The following is a 14,160-nucleotide window of genomic DNA, read 5'->3' as shown; positions in this document are numbered from 1 at the left end:
AAACAAATAGACACACACTCACACACACACACAAACAAATAGACACACTCACACAAACAAATAGACACACACACACACAAACAAATAGACACACACTCACAAACAAATAGACACACACTCACACACAAACAAATAGACACACACTCACAAACAAATAGACACACACTCACACACAAACAAATAGACACACACACACACACAAACAAATAGACACACTCACACAAACAAATAGACACACACACACACACACAAATAGACACACACTCGCACACACACAAACAAATGGACACACACACAAACAAATAGACACACACACACACACAAACAAATAGACACACACTCACAAACAGACACACACTCACAAACAAATAGGCACACACTCACACACACACAAATAGACACACACTCACACACACACAAACAAATAGACACACACACAAACAAATAGACACACACACACAAACAAATAGACACACACACACAAATAGACACACACTCACAAACAAATAGACGCACACTCACACACACACAAATAGACACACACACACACAAACAAATAGACACACACACACAAACAAATAGACACACACACACAAATAGACACACGCACAGACACACACTCACACACAAACAAATGGACACACACACACACACAAATAGACACACACACTAACAAACAAATACACACACACTCACACACAAACAAATAGACACACACTCACACACAAACAAATAGACACACACACACACAAACAAATAGACGCACACTCACACGCACACAAATAGACACACACACAAACAAACAAATAGACACACACACACAAATAGACACACACACACAAACAAATAGACACACACACACACACAAACAAACAAATAGACACACACTCACACACAAACAAATAGACATACACTCACACACACACAAATAGACACACTCACACACAAACAAATAGACATACACACACAAACAAATAGACACACACTCACACACAAACAAATAGACACACACTCACACAAACAAATAGACACACACTCACACACAAACAAATAGACACACACTCACACACAAACAAATAGCCACACACTCACACAAACAAATAGACACACACTCACACACAAACAAATAGACGCACGCTCACACACACACACAAACAAACAAATAGACACACACTCACACACAAACAAATAGACACACACTCACACAAACAAATAGCCACACACTCACACAAACAAATAGACACACACTCACACACACACAAACAAACAGACACACACACACAAACAAACAAATAGACACACACTCACACACACACAAACAAACAAACAAATAGACACACACTCACATACAAACAAATAGACACACACACACACACACAAACAAACAAATAGACACACATTCACACACAAACAAATAGACACACACACAAACAAATAGACACACACACAAACAAATAGACACACACACAAACAAATAGACATACACACACACAAACAAATAGACACACACACACACTCACACAAACAAATAGACACACACTCACACACAAACAAACAGACACACACACACAAACAAATAGACATACATACACACACAAACAAATAGCCACACACTCACACACACAAATAGAGATACACTCACACAAACAAATAGACATACACTCACACAAACAAATAGCCACACACTCACACACACAAATAGCCACACACTCACACACAAACAAATAGACACACACTCACACACACACACAAACAAATAGACACACTCACACAAACAAATAGACACACACTCACACACAAACAAATAGACACACGCTCACAAACAAATAGACACACACACACAAACAAATAGACACACACTCACAAACAAATAGACACACACTCACACACAAACAAATAGACACACACACACAAACAAATAGACACACACAAACAAATAGACACACACACACACACACAAATAGACACACACTCGCACACACACAAACAAATGGACACACACACAAACAAATAGACACACACACACACACACAAACAAATAGACACACACACACAAATAGACACACACTCACAAACAAATAGACACACACACACACACAAATAGACACACACTCACACACACACAAACAAATAGACACACACACACAAACAAATAGACACACACACACACAAACCAATAGACACACACACACAAATAGACACACACACACAAACAAATAGACACACACACACACACACACAAATAGACACACACTCACACACACACAAATAGACACACACACACACACACAAACAAATGGACACACACACACAAACAAGTAGACACACACACACACACAAATAGACACACGCACAGACACACACTCACACACAAACAAACAAATAGACACACACACAAACAAATGGACACACACACACAAATAGACACACACACTAACAAACAAATACACACACACTCACACACACACACAGACACACACACACACACACACACACACAAATAGACGCACACACAAACAAATAGACACACACACAAACAAACAAATATACACACACTCACACACAAACAAATAGACACACACTCACACAAACAAATAGACACACACTCACAAACACACAAATAGACACACACTCACACACAAACAAATAGACACACACTCACACACACACAAACAAATAGACACACACTCACACACACACAAATAGACACACTCACACACAAACAAATAGACACACACTCACACACAAACAAATAGACGCACGCTCACACACACACACAAACAAACAAATAGACATACACACACAAATAGACACACACACACACAAACAAATAGACACACACACACACAAACAAATAGACACACACTCACACACAAACACATAGACGCACACTCACACGCACACAAATAGACACTCACACGCACACAAATAGACACACACAAACAAACAAATAGACACACACACACACAAACAAATAGACACACACACACAAACAGACACACGCACACACACAAACAAACAAATAGACACACACACACACAAACAAATAGACACACACACACACACAAACAACAAATAGACACACACTCACACATAATCAAATAGACACACACTCACACACGCACACAAATAGAACACACACACAAACAAATAGACACACACTCACACGCACACAAACAAATAGACATACACACACACAAACAAATAGACACACACTCACACACAGACAAATAGACACACACTCACACACACACAAACAAATAGACATACACATACACAAACAAATAGACACACACTCACACGCACACAAACAAATAGACATACACATACACAAACAAATAGACACACACTCACACACAAACAAATAGACACACACTCACACACAAACAAATAGCCACACACCCACACAAACAAATAGACAGACACTCACACACAAACAAATAGACGCATGCTCACACACACACACAAACAAACAAATAGACACACACTGACACACAAACAAATAGACACACACACAAATAGACACACACACACAAACAAATAGACATACACACACACACACAAACAAATAGACACACACTCACACAAACAAATAGACACACACTCATACACACACACACACACACAAATAGACACACACAAACAAATAGACGCACGCTCACATACACACACAAACAAACAAATAGACGCACACTCACACACAAATAGACACACACAAACAAACAAATAGACACACACATACAAATAGACACACACACAAACAAATAGACTCACACACACAAACAAAAAAACACACACAAACAAACAAATAGACACACACTCACACACAAACAAATAGACACACACTCACACGCACACAAATAGACGCACACTCACACACAAACAAATAGACACACACTCACACACACAAATAGACACACACACACAAACAAATAGACACACTCACACACAAACAAATAGACACACACTCACACAAACAAATAGACACACACTCACACACAAACAAATAGACACACACTCACACACACACAAATAGACACACTCACACACAAACAAATAGACACACACACACACAAACAAATAGACACACACTCACACACAAACAAATAGACACACACTCACACACAAATAAATAGACACACACACACACACAAACAAATAGACACACACTCACACAGAAACAAATAGACACACACTCACACACAAACAAATAGCCACACACTCACACAAACAAATAGACACACACTCACACACACACGCACACACAAATAGACACACACAAACAAATAGACCCACACACAGACAAATAGACACACACTCACACACACACACACTCACACACACAAATAGACACACACTCACACACACACAAATAGACACACACACACAAACAAATAGACACACACTCACACAAACAAATAGACACACACAAACACAAATAGACACACACTCACACACAAACAAATAGACACACACACACACAAACAAATAGACACACACTCACACACAAACAAATAGACACACACACACACAAACAAATAGACACACACTCACACACACACAAATAGACACACACACACACACACAAATAGACACACACTCACACACACACAAATAGACACACACACACACACACAAATAGACACACACTCACACACACACAAATAGACACACACACACAAACAAATAGACACACACTCACACACAAACAAATAGACACACACTCACACAAACAAATAGACACACACTCACAAACACACAAATAGACACACACTCACACACAAACAAATAGACACACTCACACACACACAAACAAATGGACACACACTCACACACACACAAATAGACACACTCACACACAAACAAATAGACACACACTCACACACAAACAAATAGACGCACGCTCACACACACACACAAACAAACAAATAGACATACACACACAAATAGACACACACACACACACAAACAAATAGACACACACACACACAAACAAATAGACACACACTCACACACAAACACATAGACGCACACTCACACGCACACAAATAGACACTCACACGCACACAAATAGACACACACAAACAAACAAATAGACACACACACACACAAACAAATAGACACACACACACACACACAAACAAATAGACACACTCACACAGACAAATAGACACACACACACACACACAAATAGACACACACTCGCACACACACAAACAAATGGACACACACACAAACAAATAGACACACACACACACACACAAACAAATAGACACACACACACAAATAGACACACACTCACAAACAAATAGACACACACTCACAAACAAGTAGACACACACTCACACACACACAAATAGACACACACTCACACACACACAAACAAATAGACACACACACACAAACAAATAGACACACACACACACACACAACCAAATAGACACACACACAAATAGACACAAACTCACAAACAAATAGACACACACTCACACACACACAAATAGACACACACACACAAACAAATAGACACACACTCACACACAAACAAATAGACACACACTCACACACACACAAACAAATAGACACACACACACAAACAAATAGACACACACTCACACACAAACAAATAGACACACACACACAAACAAATAGACATACACTCACACAAACAAATAGACACACACTCACACACAAACAAATAGACATACACACACAAACAAATAGACATACATACACACACAGACAAATAGCCACACACTCACACCCACAAATAGAGACACACTCACACAAACAAATAGACATACACTCACACAAACAAATAGCCACACACTCACACACACAAATAGCCACACACTCACACACAAACAAATAGACACACACTCACACAAACAAATAGACACACACTCACACACAAACAAATAGACACACACTCACACACACACACAAACAAATAGACACACTCACACAAACAAATAGACACACACACACACAAACAAATAGACACACACTCACAAACAAATAGACACACACTCACACACAAACAAATAGACACACACTCACAAACAAATAGACACACACTCACACACAAACAAATAGACACACACACACACACAAACAAATAGACACACTCACACAAACAAATAGACACACACACACACACACAAATAGACACACACTCGCACACACACAAACAAATGGACACACACACAAACAAATAGACACACACACACACACAAACAAATAGACACACACTCACAAACAGACACACACTCACAAACAAATAGGCACACACTCACACACACACAAATAGACACACACTCACACACACACAAACAAATAGACACACACACAAACAAATAGACACACACACACAAACAAATAGACACACACACACAAATAGACACACACTCACAAACAAATAGACGCACACTCACACACACACAAATAGACACACACACACACAAACAAATAGACACACACACACAAACAAATAGACACACACACACAAATAGACACACGCACAGACACACACTCACACACAAACAAATGGACACACACACACACACAAATAGACACACACACTAACAAACAAATACACACACACTCACACACAAACAAATAGACACACACTCACACACAAACAAATAGACACACACACACACAAACAAATAGACGCACACTCACACGCACACAAATAGACACACACACAAACAAACAAATAGACACACACACACAAATAGACACACACACACAAACAAATAGACACACACACACACACAAACAAACATATAGACACACACTCACACACAAACAAATAGACATACACTCACACACACACAAATAGACACACTCACACACAAACAAATAGACATACACACACAAACAAATAGACACACACTCACACACAAACAAATAGACACACACTCACACAAACAAATAGACACACACTCACACACAAACAAATAGACACACACTCACACACAAACAAATAGCCACACACTCACACAAACAAATAGACACACACTCACACACAAACAAATAGACGCACGCTCACACACACACACAAACAAACAAATAGACACACACTCACACACAAACAAATAGACACACACTCACACAAACAAATAGCCACACACTCACACAAACAAATAGACACACACTCACACACACACAAACAAACAGACACACACACACAAACAAACAAATAGACACACACTCACACACACACAAACAAACAAACAAATAGACACACACTCACATACAAACAAATAGACACACACTCACACACACACAAACAAACAAATAGACACACATTCACACACAAACAAATAGACACACACACAAACAAATAGACACACACACAAACAAATAGACATACACACACACAAACAAATAGACACACACACACACTCACACAAACAAATAGACACACACTCACACACAAACAAACAGACACACACACACAAACAAATAGACATACATACACACACAAACAAATAGCCACACACTCACACACACAAATAGAGATACACTCACACAAACAAATAGACATACACTCACACAAACAAATAGCCACACACTCACACACACAAATAGCCACACACTCACACACAAACAAATAGACACACACTCACACACACACACAAACAAATAGACACACTCACACAAACAAATAGACACACACTCACACACAAACAAATAGACACACGCTCACAAACAAATAGACACACACACACAAACAAATAGACACACACTCACAAACAAATAGACACACACTCACACACAAACAAATAGACACACACACACAAACAAATAGACACACACAAACAAATAGACACACACACACACACACAAATAGACACACACTCGCACACACACAAACAAATGGACACACACACAAACAAATAGACACACACACACACACACAAACAAATAGACACACACACACAAATAGACACACACTCACAAACAAATAGACACACACACACACACACACAAATAGACACACACTCACACACACACAAACATATAGACACACACACACAAACAAATAGACACACACACACACAAACCAATAGACACACACACACAAATAGACACACACACACAAACAAATAGACACACACACACACACACACAAATAGACACACACTCACACACACACAAATAGACACACACACACACACACAAACAAATGGACACACACACACAAACAAGTAGACACACACACACACACAAATAGACACACGCACAGACACACACTCACACACAAACAAACAAATAGACACACACACAAACAAATGGACACACACACACACAAATAGACACACACACTAACAAACAAATACACACACACTCACACACACACACAGACACACACACACACACACACACACACAAATAGACGCACACACAAACAAATAGACACACACACAAACAAACAAATATACACACACTCACACACAAACAAATAGACACACACTCACACAAACAAATAGACACACACTCACAAACACACAAATAGACACACACTCACACACAAACAAATAGACACACACTCACACACACACAAACAAATAGACACACACTCACACACACACAAATAGACACACTCACACACAAACAAATAGACACACACTCACACACAAACAAATAGACGCACGCTCACACACACACACAAACAAACAAATAGACATACACACACAAATAGACACACACACACACAAACAAATAGACACACACACACACACAAACAAATAGACACACACTCACACACAAACACATAGACGCACACTCACACGCACACAAATAGACACTCACACGCACACAAATAGACACACACAAACAAACAAATAGACACACACACACACAAACAAATAGACACACACACACAAACAGACACACGCACACACACAAACAAACAAATAGACACACACACACACAAACAAATAGACACACACACACACACAAACAACAAATAGACACACACTCACACATAATCAAATAGACACACACTCACACACGCACACAAATAGAACACACACACAAACAAATAGACACACACTCACACGCACACAAACAAATAGACATACACACACACAAACAAATAGACACACACTCACACACAGACAAATAGACACACACTCACACACACACAAACAAATAGACATACACATACACAAACAAATAGACACACACTCACACGCACACAAACAAATAGACATACACATACACAAACAAATAGACACACACTCACACACAAACAAATAGACACACACTCACACACAAACAAATAGCCACACACCCACACAAACAAATAGACAGACACTCACACACAAACAAATAGACGCATGCTCACACACACACACAAACAAACAAATAGACACACACTGACACACAAACAAATAGACACACACACAAATAGACACACACACACAAACAAATAGACATACACACACACACACAAACAAATAGACACACACTCACACAAACAAATAGACACACACTCATACACACACACACACACACAAATAGACACACACAAACAAATAGACGCACGCTCACATACACACACAAACAAACAAATAGACGCACACTCACACACAAATAGACACACACAAACAAACAAATAGACACACACTCACACATAATCAAATAGACACACACTCACACACAAACAAATAGACACACACTCACACACAAATAGACACACACAAACAAACAAATGGACACACACATACAAATAGACACACACACAAACAAATAGACTCACACACACAAACAAAAAAACACACACAAACAAACAAATAGACACACACTCACACACAAACAAATAGACACACACTCACACGCACACAAATAGACGCACACTCACACACAAACAAATAGACACACACTCACACACACAAATAGACACACACACACAAACAAATAGACACACTCACACACAAACAAATAGACACACACTCACACAAACAAATAGACACACACTCACACACAAACAAATAGACACACACTCACACACACACAAATAGACACACTCACACACAAACAAATAGACACACACACACACAAACAAATAGACACACACTCACACACAAACAAATAGACACACACTCACACACAAATAAATAGACACACACACACACAAACAAATAGACACACACTCACACAGAAACAAATAGACACACACTCACACACAAACAAATAGCCACACACTCACACAAACAAATAGACACACACTCACACACACACGCACACACAAATAGACACACACAAACAAATAGACCCACACACAGACAAATAGACACACACTCACACACACACACACTCACACACACAAATAGACACACACTCACACACACACAAATAGACACACACACACAAACAAATAGACACACACTCACACAAACAAATAGACACACACAAACACAAATAGACACACACTCACACACAAACAAATAGACACACACACACACAAACAAATAGACACACACTCACACACAAACAAATAGACACACACACACACAAACAAATAGACACACACTCACACACACACAAATAGACACACACACACACACACAAATAGACACACACTCACACACACACAAATAGACACACACACACACACACAAATAGACACACACTCACACACACACAAATAGACACACACACACAAACAAATAGACACACACTCACACACAAACAAATAGACACACACACACACAAACAAATAGACACACACTCACACACACACAAATAGACACAAACACACACAAACAAATAGACACACACTCACACACAAACAAATAGACACACACACACAAACAAATAGACATACATACACACACAAACAAATAGCCACACACTCACACACACAAATAGAGATACACTCACATAAACAAATAGACATACACTCACACAAACAAATAGCCACACACTCACACACACAAATAGCCACACACTCACACACAAACAAATAGACACACACTCACACACACACACAAACAAATAGACAAACTCACACAAACAAATAGACACACACTCACACACAAACAAATAGACACACGCTCACAAACAAATAGACACACACACACAAACAAATAGACACACACTCACACACAAACAAATAGACACACACTCACAAACAAATAGACACACACTCACACACAAACAAATAGACACACACACACACAAACAAATAGACACACACAAACAAATAGACACACACACACACACAAACAAATGGACACACACACAAACAAATAGACACACACACACACACACAAACAAATAGACACACACACACAAATAGACACACACTCACAAACAAATAGACACACACTCACACACAAACAAATAGACGCACGCTCACACACACACACAAACAAACAAATAGACATACACACACAAATAGACACACACACACACAAACAAATAGACATACACACACACACAAACAAATAGACACACACTCACACACAAACACATAGACGCACACTCACACGCACACAAATAGACACTCACACGCACACAAATAGACACACACAAACAAACAAATAGACACACACACACACAAACAAATAGACACACACACACAAACAGACACACGCACACACACAAACAAACAAATAGACACACACACACACACAAACAAATAGACACACACACACACACAAACAAACAAATAGACACACACTCACACATAATCAAATAGACACACACTCACACACGCACACAAATAGAACACACACACAAACAAATAGACACACACTCACACACACACAAACAAATAGACACACACTCACACACAAACAAATAGACACACACACACAAACAAATAGACATACACTCACACAAACAAATAGACACACACTCACACACAAACAAATAGACACACACACACAAACAAATAGACATACATACACACACAGACAAATAGCCACACACTCACACCCACATATAGAGACACACTCACACAAACAAATAGACATACACTCACACAAACAAATAGCCACACACTCACACACACAAATAGCCACACACTCACACACAAACAAATAGACACACACTCACACAAACAAATAGACACACACTCACACACAAACAAATAGACACACACACACAAACAAATAGACACACTCACGCAAACAAATAGACACACACTCACACACAAACAAATAGACACACACTCACAAACAGACACACACACACAAACAAATAGACACACACTCACACACAAACAAATAGACACACACTCACAAACAAATAGACACACACACACACACAAATAGACACACACTCGCACACACACAAACAAATGGACACACACACAAACAAATAGACACACACACACACACACAAACAAATAGACACACACACACAAATAGACACACACTCACAAACAAATAGACACACACACACACACAAATAGACACACACTCACACACACACAAACAAATAGACACACACACACAAACAAATAGACACACACACACACACAAACCAATAGACACACACACACAAATAGACACACACACACAAACAAATAGACACACACTCACAAACAAATAGACACACACTCACACACACACAAATAGACACACACACACACACACACAAACAAATAGACACACACACACAAACAAGTAGACACACACACACACACAAATAGACACACGCACAGACACACACTCACACACAAACAAACAAATAGACACACACACAAACAAATGGACACACACACACACAAATAGACACACACGCTAACAAACAAATACACACACACTCACACACAAACAAATAGACACACACTCACACACAAACAAATAGACACACACTCACACACAATCAATAGACGCAGCCTCACTCACACACAAATAGACACACACACACACAGACACACACTCACACACACACACACACACACAAATAGACGCACACACAAACAAATAGACACACACACAAAGAAACAAATATACACACACTCACACACAAACAAATAGACACACACTCACACAAACAAATAGACACACACTCACAAACACACAAATAGACACACACTCACACACAAACAAATAGACACACACTCACACACACACAAACAAATAGACACACACTCACACACACACAAATAGACACACTCACACACAAACAAATAGACACACACTCACACACAAACAAATAGACGCACGCTCACACACACACACAAACAAACAAATAGACATACACACACAAATAGACACACACACACACACACAAACAAATAGACACACACACACACAAACAAATAGACACACACTCACACACAAACACATAGACGCACACACACGCACACAAATAGACACTCACACGCACACAAATAGACACACACAAACAAACAAATAGACACACACACACACAAACAAATAGACACACACACACACACACACAAACAAATAGACACACTCACACAGACAAATAGACACACACACACACACACAAATAGACACACACTCGCACACACACAAACAAATGGACACACACACAAACAAATAGACACACACACACACACACAAACAAATAGACACACACACACAAATAGACACACACTCACAAACAAATAGACACACACTCACAAACAAGTAGACACACACACACACACACAAATAGACACACACTCACACACACACAAACAAATAGACACACACACACAAACAAGTAGACACACACACACACACACAAATAGACACACACTCACAAACAAATAGACACACACTCACACACACACAAATAGACACACACTCTCACACACACAAACAAATAGACACACACACACAAACAAATAGACACACACTCACACACAAACAAATAGACACACACACACAAACAAATAGACATACACTCACACAAACAAATAGACACACACTCACACACAAACAAATAGACACACACACACAAACAAATAGACATACATACACACACAGACAAATAGCCACACACTCACACCCACAAATAGAGACACACTCACACAAACAAATAGACATACACTCACACAAACAAATAGCCACACACTCACACACACAAATAGCCACACACTCACACACACACAAATAGACACACACTCACACACACACAAACAAATAGACACACACACAAACAAATAGACACACACACACAAAC

The sequence above is a fragment of the Cetorhinus maximus genome, chromosome 6 (genome assembly GCF_964194155.1).
Source record: "Cetorhinus maximus chromosome 6, sCetMax3.hap1.1, whole genome shotgun sequence".
In the NCBI taxonomy this organism is placed as follows: Eukaryota; Metazoa; Chordata; class Chondrichthyes; order Lamniformes; family Cetorhinidae; genus Cetorhinus; species Cetorhinus maximus.
This window is presented reverse-complemented; position numbering follows the sequence as displayed.